Here is a 10,399-nt window from a genome sequence, read left to right as displayed (position 1 = left end):
GCTTATTTTTCTCTCAGGGGCCGTTTGGTAGAATGTATTGGAAAACTAATGCATGCATTAATTTAATGTGTATGACTAATATCTTGTTTGGTATACTTTAGCACCCTATGTATAACTAATGTTTGCATTAGTTATACACTCTATTGTGTATTAATGTATGTATTACTAATACCTCAAATTTCATGGTATAGCAATACAATGGATCCAATAGACCAATACATACATTAACATGATTAAAGACATTATTATCCCTAAAAAAAAATTCACATTCTTTCCAACATATATATGGAGGATATTTTTGTAAAAAAAAAAAGTTTAAAAGAAATTATTTAATTCATGTTATCTTTAATACATCAAACCAAACACTGCATAAGAAAAATACAAACATAAATAATGCAAGCATAGTTAACACAAGCATTACTAATACAAGCTTACTAACACACCATATTTTACATTATTCGTATACACTCTACCAAACCACCCCTTATTTCTTTTGCTATAATCGATGATGCAATTTCTCTCTGAGCTTAAACCTACAGCTTTTTATCGCTACAATCGACGATGCGATTTCTCTCTTAGCTTAAACCTACAGCTTCTCATCGCTACAATCGACGATTAGGGATGCAAAATTGCTAACATCGCTAACAACAGTCTCTACAATTGCTATAAACGATTCAATCTTGTGGAGATGATCTGGTAGTAAGCTTCCGGTGGTGAGCTTTGTGGGATTTACTGGTGCTGCTTTGAAAATTGATTTGTGTTGGAAAGTCAGACCGAATTCGCACTTCAATTTCTCTCAAATTTGTACTTCAATTTCTTCAATTTGGGAATTTTAAGGTTAGTGTATTCTTCTATAACTTTGACCTAATTTTTTGGGATTTTAGATTTTTCTTAGGTTCATTTGATTGCGTAAAATTTTTTATCTCTCCTTGTAATTCTGCTGATTACGATCGTTATATTGGGGAAGATGTCGTAATGCGTTAAATTGACACCAAAAAGTTGAGTAAGATGATTGTTACTGGTTAGAGTTTTAATTGTTGTAGTCTTAATTGTTGATTTAATGTCTATAATGTAGTTTCTATGTTTAGATTGTTATTCTTGTTTATATGGGTTTTCAGATTAATGAGAAATGATGATGAGAAATGATGTCTGTAGAAAGGATGATCTTTAGCCTGTTACTTAGAAAATTCTACATAAGTATTGCCTAGTGATTGCAATCAGATTGAGGAAGCTGATTCTGTTGATTTGCTTATTCGATAGATATCTACAACACAACAGTAGGAAGTATATCCAATTTGTGTCTTAAGTGGTTAAAAGAGGATAGCAGTCTCTCAGTTGAGACATGTGGAGTAATATTCCGGAACGAGAGTGTTATTTATTTTTGGCCAGACTAATTTTTTGGTATAATTGGCATAATATTGATGATTTACTAAAATAATAAAAATAGAAATGGCTTTAAAAAGCTATTTGCACTCGTAAAACTAGTCACGATTGCAGCTATAAGTTACTGGAATTGACGCCAATACTAATTAGATGGTGTCGTTTCCACTGTTTAATACCGTACAAAAGAGATATTAAAACAATTCTAAACATGTGTGACGAATTTACTTTAGATCTTTAACTTCACGGACAGCGGCGGAGATACCTTGTGGTTAGGGGTTCATCCGAACCCCCTCCGATGAAACAGCTACAAAAATTAGTAATAGCCAAATTAAAATGTGAAAAAATCATTAATAAGGTTAATTTAGTAAAATACACCTCTAATTAAAATTTTCTTATTGGATGTGTCAAGTTAATAGAGGCAAACTAATATGAAAATGAGGGAGTATATATGTGGATGAACTCTAAAGGAATTAGTGAATTACTATAAATAGAGGAGATTGGTGTCAAAGTTTGTTCATCAAAACTAGTTCTATAGCTATATATTCCTCTATTTAATACCTGAAAATGAGTATCAACCACCTTTTTCTATATAAATTGGCATTCACTGCTCTACTCCTTCTCTTCAACTTGTCAATTGTCTTAGGAATTTATGCAAATGTTGAAAACAAAGTGAGTAGATCAATACTAGTAAATCAAAATTTTCTTTTCCTTAATCATGACAACACCATGTTAATGAAAGCTCAGGTTATTAGTTCGTCATGGTGAAACTAGTAGTATCAGAAATGGCTGCTTAAATATGTAGGTTCATATTGTTTACCTGGGAAAAGGGAATACTGATATTGCAGAACTCACAACATCAACTCACCATCAAATACTTCTGTTCTTGAAAGGTATAACGTATCTAAGGAAAAAACAACATATTGATTTCTGTGTTGTCCTTCACAGGTTAATATGTTAATATGTGTAGACTATTTGGTTCACAACTTTATGTTTTCTCCTAAAACAGTCCTGAGGCAGCAAAAGATTTAATCATCTACAGTTATAAACATGTTTCTTCAGTTTCGCAGCCAAGTTAACGAAATCATCTATAGTTCTGGTTTGTACTTCCCTTGGTTATTCTATTATCTTTACCCCATGTCTCTCCACTTTCTATGAGGTCTGCCTTACAAGTTTATGAGTAGAAAGCTATTTTAAAACTTGAAAATAATTGGTAGAAGTACGCACAACCTGTCAAAAAGCGAGTGTGTTTCACCTGAGTTAAAGATGTTAACCAGCTCATTTGGGGAATAGGATACGATTTGTAACAATATATTTGGAAGTCAAGTATGTGGTGATGTATTTCATTCTAATTTTGTCTTTAGCTTGTAGCTTAATTGGTGGTGTTTGGCCACTTTGTGCGCCTAGACTATTCCATCTGGTACATACAACCCCTATTAATACAAGTGACAGGTAACTCTGGCTATAAATACTGTTTTTCGGCAGTTATATCTAAATGTAGCTGCACCTTATTTTCCTGGTGCAAGGAACACAGGATGTCATAGATAACGGAGTCATTATAATTCCCCTTTGTTCTTGGTAATCTTTTGCAGTACCTTCTCAGCGCTAGCTTAATAAAATGCAATATTTATTTTTTTTAAATGCTAGGTTATTTCGAAAAAGTCTGTTGAAATTTTAGTGATATGCATTATCAAGTTTATCCACAACTCTTAGCATCTTCTGTGCTGTATTCATTCCCTGATAGTACTAGTTACCTCCCTCGTGCCATATTATGGAAACTGCACCGAGTTTTCTCAATTAATTGATTTTATTCCATCTCATCATTGAGTAACACGCCTGCATATACGATTTTCCAGTGGTGTTACATGCGTAGGCTATGTTCATTTTACTGCTTGGTTTTTATATTTGTTTTGTAGAATATTTGTTGTCTACTATTCACAATGATCCTACATCGATTAATTTTGTATTGCTTCCGGTTGTCCAATGATTCCTAGAGTTGTTTGCTCAAACCAAGTATAAAGAGGCTGCTGAGCTTACTGAGCTTGGCGGAATAAGCCCCCCTGCTCACATGGTCTTTACTAAATCAGATTTTAGTCGCAGGTATGTATTGGAAATAATTTTTTATATACATAGGAATGTTAGGTCTCCTCCTAACAAATACGCTTGATAAATTTTACTGTTTAATACCACTGTGTAGTCGAGCATTGATTCTTAGCCTACGTTTAAGTGAAGATAGTTTGATCAAGAAGTGCATTTTTGGTGTCAATCCTGTAGATATACCAGCTGTAGCATCCTTAGTCCCTTTCAAATATATTCAGAGATTGGTTGAGGCATTAGTGTAACACACCGTATTTTGGGCTAGAATAAAAAACCATGACTCTGATGCATTGATAATCCCAGAGCCTTAAATCCTATGCCAATTTGGCATGTTTATGTAGTATGTGAATCCATTTGAGCATGAATTTAGACCATAGAGGTCCTTCAACTCAAGGACGAGTTGAAACTATTTCAATCGATTAAGTTTTAGTGGACGTTGTAATTAGTGTCAGCTTCCATTGACTATAACTCTCTGTATATGTCGAATTAGAGAGCCTACTATGTGTCAAATGATAGGTCTTTGAGTTAACTTTCCAACGATACCAATTTTTCTAAAATCCGACACCCGAGCAAGAAGTTATGGCCTTTCAAAGTAGTATGCGTCACCTAACCAATCGTACATGGCCACTGGAAAGCATATGTGATAGCATATGCGGCGCCTATGTAAATATAGACGATATCATATGTGGCGCCTATGTAAATATAGGCGATATCATTTGTGGCGCCTATGTAAATATATGTGATATCATATGCGGCGCATATCTTATAGTTTCAAGTGACTTAAACACTCAGTTTTTTGGGCAAAATGGTCCTTCTCCCACCCTTATTCAGCCATAAACATGAAATTCAGTCCCCAATTCTCCAAAATACATCCACATTCATCTAAAAATTCTCAAGAACACTCCCAAGGGTTTCAAGATAAAAACCTAAATAAATCAAGATTTAACCGTGGGTTTTCAAAATTCATTAGAGATTCGGAATCCCCAATCCACAGGCTTCAAGAAGAACCCATTATTTTCTAAAATAGAGGTACGGGGGGTTTTCCTAAATTCTCATAGGCATAGAAAAATCATGTTTTAGGATGGGGTTTTTGAATCTATGTATATATTCATGTATTAAATGTTTTAACATCATTGTTTTGGTCTTTTGACCTTTCCCAAAGTGATTTGAGAATATGAATGTATGAAATCATGTATTTAAGAATGAATTCTTTTTGAGAGAATGATTTTCGGTGAATTCCCTCTTAAGTGAATATTTCAGATTTCTCATAGCATATGAATTATTTTGCAATGCATCTCTGAAAAGCACTATATGAAATGATTGAACTCTTGTTATGATTTAAAGGTGGTTTTAAATCACAAAAGAGGGAATCTAGCATGAATGTTTAATGTTCACAATGCATGGAATGAAAGAGTGCATGGATTTTCTTAGGGCACTAGGCCACCATATGTTGATGAAGTTTTTGCATGATTTTGACTTGAGTTTTGAAACACGAAATCTTCTATATCAGTTGCATGTTTTTGGTGGTCTAAATTATGGTTTAAATGAAAGATTTAGCTTAATTTATTATGGCTCAGAATTCATGACTTGCAAGTCTTGGTATGACAATACCAATTCAGACCAATGCCATATCAGACTCAGACTAATAGACATTTCAGACTATCATGATTTTAGACATTCAGAATGTTGCATGTACAAAAAAAGTTAAAAATGGGCATACAGAGATGTTAGGTGGTTTCCTGAAGAGGGATTGAGTTCAAGCAACTTATTGCCTAAAACCGTGGTTTGCCGACCCGGGTATATTATTATACGCTGACTTAAATGTCGTGTGGCGTATCAGATTCAGGAACTCCAACCCTTGCGGTATACTCGGATTGAAGGCTTCCCCGCTGAGTCAATGGCGGATTCCATATTGCCTATGGAATATCAGACTTGTAGGGGATACCACCTAACTCAGAAGTAATACACAGATCAGAGTTTGAGATTTACAGAGAGGTTACATGTTTTCAGAAGGTGCCCATGTGTTTTTTAGAAACTGTTTTATGCATAATATTTGATGAAAATTTGCTCACGTATTATATATATATATGTTCAATTACTCTATTTTGGATTGCTTCGCGTGCCAGTACAATTGTGTAGACCCCCCTTCCTCCCAGGTACTGAGGCGCAGTCTAGGGGTCCAGATCCTCTGTAGAGTCTACAGACAAGGTTGTCTCAGAGTTCAGTTGGTGAGCCTTCTTTGCTTCGAAAGGCCTAGTCATTCAGGTATTTATTTCAGTATGGTTTTTGGTCTGCTGGGGTCTTGTCCTAGTTATTCAGATAGTATGTCAGTAAAGATTTTGCAGACTGTTGCAGATGTTTATTAAATATTGTTGGGCATGTTTCCAGGCCTTTAACTATTTTAAATTGTTGACCATGTTTCCATATTATTGTGTCCATTCCGTATTACTTTGATCATATGAATTATGTGCATGATTAGCAGATAGACAGAGGGCGTTCTGGGCCTTCGGGTTCGGGAATGCTCGTTACGGCCAAGGATCCGGTTCGGGTCGTGACAATTAGCATACCTACTGGAGAACTGCCCACGTTTGGAGTTTATTCTTGATTGGTGTCAGGTTTCCTATCAAATACAAACTCCTCTTTGCTATTTCTTACCTTGACAAGTGTTGTACATATTTGTCGGTTTTTAATCCTTTTCCATGTCTACTAGGAACTTTGCAAAATCCATGGCTATTCTATTCAACAGAATTCCAAAAAATTGTATCCTCTCTAATATCCTTAGAGACAGCACATACCAGGTTGAATCATGATTTTGCTGATATATGCAACTCTAATTTATATCGACTCCAATATTTGTGCTCTGCAAGTCCTGCAAAGTGATAGTTCTCTTTGCGTTGTTGCTTTTTGGTAAGCTCTTTCTAGGAGTTTTGCTTTTGTTTAGCAATTAGTATAGGACTACTTATGACAATTGTTTTTATGAAGTACCATAGCTTTAGAAACCAAAATATTGAGAATGCTCACTAGTTTCAGGATATTTCAATAGCTTTCATATGATTATTTGCCTCCTATCTAGTTGTTTGTCTAATCTCGATGCTTCCTGAATCTTTCTATTGGTGTACTGAGACCACTGTGAACATGTTGTAGTGACGTATTGCATGACTAATATGGAAATTCGGTTGTAACAATTTGATCATGCTTTTGTGTTGTCCCTATCAAATCTATTTTCCCTTTACCTTGGGATAACTGCTGATTTTTCTTTGTTGATGATTTAAGACTATGGTTCATAAGATATGCATATTGAGTACTAGATCAAGTAGGAGACATTTTCTACCCAGTAATGTTCATATACACCTGTAAGTGTTGAGACACTCGAAATAAGAATTTCTCCTGCTTTTAAAACAAGAATCTCTCCTGCTTTTATGCTATTATCAAGTATGAGGTTCTACCTATTATCAACTACCCTTTTATAGTATTTAGTTTGAACTCCAAGGGGCCATTACTCAACCGACAGTACTAAATTTTCACCGCATTTCACACGTGACTAAATACACTGAGCCGCTCAGCTATGGCAGTAATGTGATTAAGTTAAAAGCTGAGGGCATTTCAGCTAATATTGGATGTATAAATATCTAAAATCTGTGCTACCTTCTCCTCCATCGCATCTTCCGGTTCTCTCCACCTCTAGGTGAATTCAATATTTAGCCAGCACTCACTGTTTTGCTGTAACACCATTAAGAAAATACTCCCTGGAATTTGTAAGACAATTACTTACTTTCTAGTGTTTTCTTTTTGTTTAGTTTAGTGGGAAATTATTTGGGGTATGTGAATAGCATCCTGGTAATTATATGCTAGTTTTTTAAAAAAAAAATAAAAAAATTGTGAGTTTTTCCAGAAAATCAAGTTTTTATCATGTGAAATTAGTCTGGCTCAAAGTTGTTTCCATGTGAATGATGTTACTATCTGTTGTTTTGTGTAGTTCGATTATAATATTATTTTGTTGTAGTAATATTCTGTTACTATTTATTTTTTTGTTACTATCTATTCTCTCTGTTTTTTGTCTTGAACCGTTGGTCTATTGGAAACAACCTCTCTACCAATCTACCTCACCTCTAAGGTATGAGGTAGAGGTAAGGTCTACCTACACTCTTGTGGGACTACACTAGATATATTGTTGTTTTTATTATTATTTCCATGTGACTAAGAGGTCACGAGTTCAAGCCATGGAAACAAGCTCGTATAGAAACGTATAAACACGGTTAAGACTGGTGACTGCATACAGCAGACCTGGTGTGGCCTTTCTCCGGACTCCGTGCATAGGGGAAGCTTTAGTGCACCAATTACTCTTTTAGTTTTGCTTAAGAGGTTTGGAAAATATGAATGAATTCAACAACAACAACATACCCAGTGTAATCCCACAAATGGGGTCTGGGAGGGTGGTGTGTGCTCAACCTTACGCCCTTACCTTGTGTACCTTGTGAAGGCCTGAAGGTAGATAGGTTAATCCAATAGGCCTCGACTCGAGTAACCATATAACATGCCAGTAAATTCCTAGTGACTAATTGAGTGTTTTTTGGGTTGATATTTTTGTAGGTTATATTGGAAAATAATTATGTGAGTAACGTCCAAATAGTTATTTGCTCTTTCTTTGATATTTTTTTCCAGTATATATTGGAGAATTGAATTTGTAATACGTGATTAACATCCCTGTGATTATTTGATTTCTTTTATTGGCGTACTGGCAAGTTAAAGTGCAATATGTGAATTACCTCCCAATTATTTGCTATATTGTTGGCAAAATTTTTGTGGACATAATGAAATTATGCATGACTTAGTGTGCTAGTCTTAATCTCATTTTTCCCATGGATTTATTGGAAATTTGTGTTTTTGATGAAATCTTTTGGTTCTTAGGTGAGAAACAAGGTCTTGGAGTCGAGGGGACATATTTTTTCTTTGGTTGGTAGAGGAATAGAGATTGTGTGGAGTTTGGGGCTTTACTGGGCAACAATGGTGTATGATTATTTGGTGGGCCATAATGAAGAAGTTGTTCCTTTCCGTGCTCGACGACTGAGGAAGCTATTGTGTGATTTGGGACCTTCTTTCATCAAAGCAGGACAGTTTTGGTGTTTTTAAATATCTAAAGTTCAAGAACAATTGATTGTTATATTCTTTATGGTCGAGTATTGCTCTGCTTAGAAAGTGTGAACTTCGGAGTCTTTAACTGGAAAATGATTCTATTCTAGTATGTGTAGCCAAAGAAGATGTATAATGGCAGTTAACCATGAAACGAACTGTTAGCGGGAGAATACACATTGTGCAAATATAGTAGAAGACTGTAGTAATGCTATAAATTGCTGAATTATGGAACAATGAAAAGCATTTAACACCCCATTGTTCGGAAACTCCAATAGGCAGTGAAAGTTACTGTAGGATTACTCAGCAACATGATTTCAAGTGTGATATGTTTTTTTGGGGCATAAATAGAAGTCTTGTATTGGGTCACTACTACGGACACCTCTACTGAAAATGGTGAAACCTTCAGTGGTTTATTACTATACCACCAACACATTTAGAATTTCTAAGGGTCATGGCAGAAATAAATATTGCTTGGTGAATGCACGTTAATCCTAACTTTAGAGGAACAATGGAACATTACTGTTTTACAAAGATATAGTTAATACTAGTGACAATTGAACTTCTTTTTTTCCCAATATATAGTCAATAGTAGTGCAATATGTAAGACTTGTGCTCTGAATTTACTTCACTTGTCTAAGCATCATGATTTTTGACTAGTTCCATTTCTAAATATTTGTAAGACCAATAGATTCGGTCAAGATTGTTAGAAGAAAAACAGATTGGAAAAAACTTTCCTTGTCTAATTTTTTTTTGGATCAAGGTTGTTAAATCATCGCACATCTGTCAGATATAAATTAAAGAGTCACATATTGAAGACAGAGAAAGCGATAGGACTACTTAGTGAGGTTTATAAATGATAGCATACAGAGTTAGAAAACTAGTCATGAATCTATATGTGCGCAATATGCAGCAGATGCTAGCTCTTGTTTTAGGTATATCTACTGGTTATGTGTGTTGTATCGACTTGAGGCGTTAAGTACCGACATTTGATTATATCTCTTATGTTCTGGGCTTCAAGAGCATTTTCTGAAATGACTTTTGGCCGTACCAGATCTCTAACTCTTAAGGTTCTCTTTTTTCTCTCTAAATTGGTAGAGAATCCGAAAAAAAATAAAACTATCTCAAACAGTACTATTTAGAGATAACTACGTTGTCATTCCAGCAGTTTTTGAAAATTAACACACGTTCTCTGAGGTTCCAAATACACTTACCAATTTTGGAAGTCGATGTTACACTTTTAGAGGGAAATGTTTTTCTTGTCTTCTTGTGGAAAAATCAAGACTCCTTTACAGAAGTCTGTGTCACTGTTACCCTTTCCCCCTCTCCCATTGGTACTCCTAAATGATGAATCAGTGCTGAGCTACATCTTCTTAAACTCAAAATCTTGTATTGATGTTTTTGATGGTCTAATAGTCACTCCGAGAGATTAAATCATTTGGGAAGTTTGCCTGCTTTTTTATGAATGAAGCCATCAATTGTTAGTTTTAACAAAAGTTATTGAGAATTTCATTTATCACGGACAATTTATGAAGTCGCCAACTTTTTTGCAAATGAGGCACTCTGTTAGTGTTAACAAAGTTTTTTGAGAATGTCATGTATCATACACACTGATACATCATGTGTATGATAAATTAACATTTTTTTGTTTATGATGTGAACATTATCAAGAATAAAATTAGCCTTACAATATTTTCAGGTCAAACCCATCGATAGGACCTCAAACTTGTCCCTAAAATTCACTTAGGTCCCTAAACTAAGGCTTGTAACCTATCAGACCCCTCAAGTGCTA

The 10,399-nt window shown here is 35.0% G+C and overlaps 1 long non-coding RNA gene across 2 annotated transcripts; it reads left to right on the top strand.

The window, feature by feature from the left end:
* The first annotated feature begins 451 nt into the window (after positions 1–451).
* On the top strand, positions 452–8,860 carry LOC107852667. Of its 2 annotated transcripts, none has more exons than XR_007048579.1 (6): positions 452–837; positions 3,375–3,480; positions 5,634–5,742; positions 5,960–6,092; positions 6,188–6,384; positions 8,386–8,860. It is a non-coding gene; the product is annotated as an uncharacterized LOC107852667 (long non-coding RNA). The 2 variants fall into 2 exon arrangements; XR_007048578.1 differs by having other exon boundaries at positions 487–837; positions 5,604–5,742.
* The last annotated feature ends 1,539 nt before the right edge of the window (positions 8,861–10,399 follow it).

The sequence above is a fragment of the Capsicum annuum genome, chromosome 12 (assembly GCF_002878395.1).
Source record: "Capsicum annuum cultivar UCD-10X-F1 chromosome 12, UCD10Xv1.1, whole genome shotgun sequence".
Lineage (NCBI taxonomy): Eukaryota > Viridiplantae > Streptophyta > Magnoliopsida > Solanales > Solanaceae > Capsicum > Capsicum annuum.
Note: the sequence above shows the minus strand (reverse complement) of the source record. Positions and strands in the feature narration are given on the sequence as shown.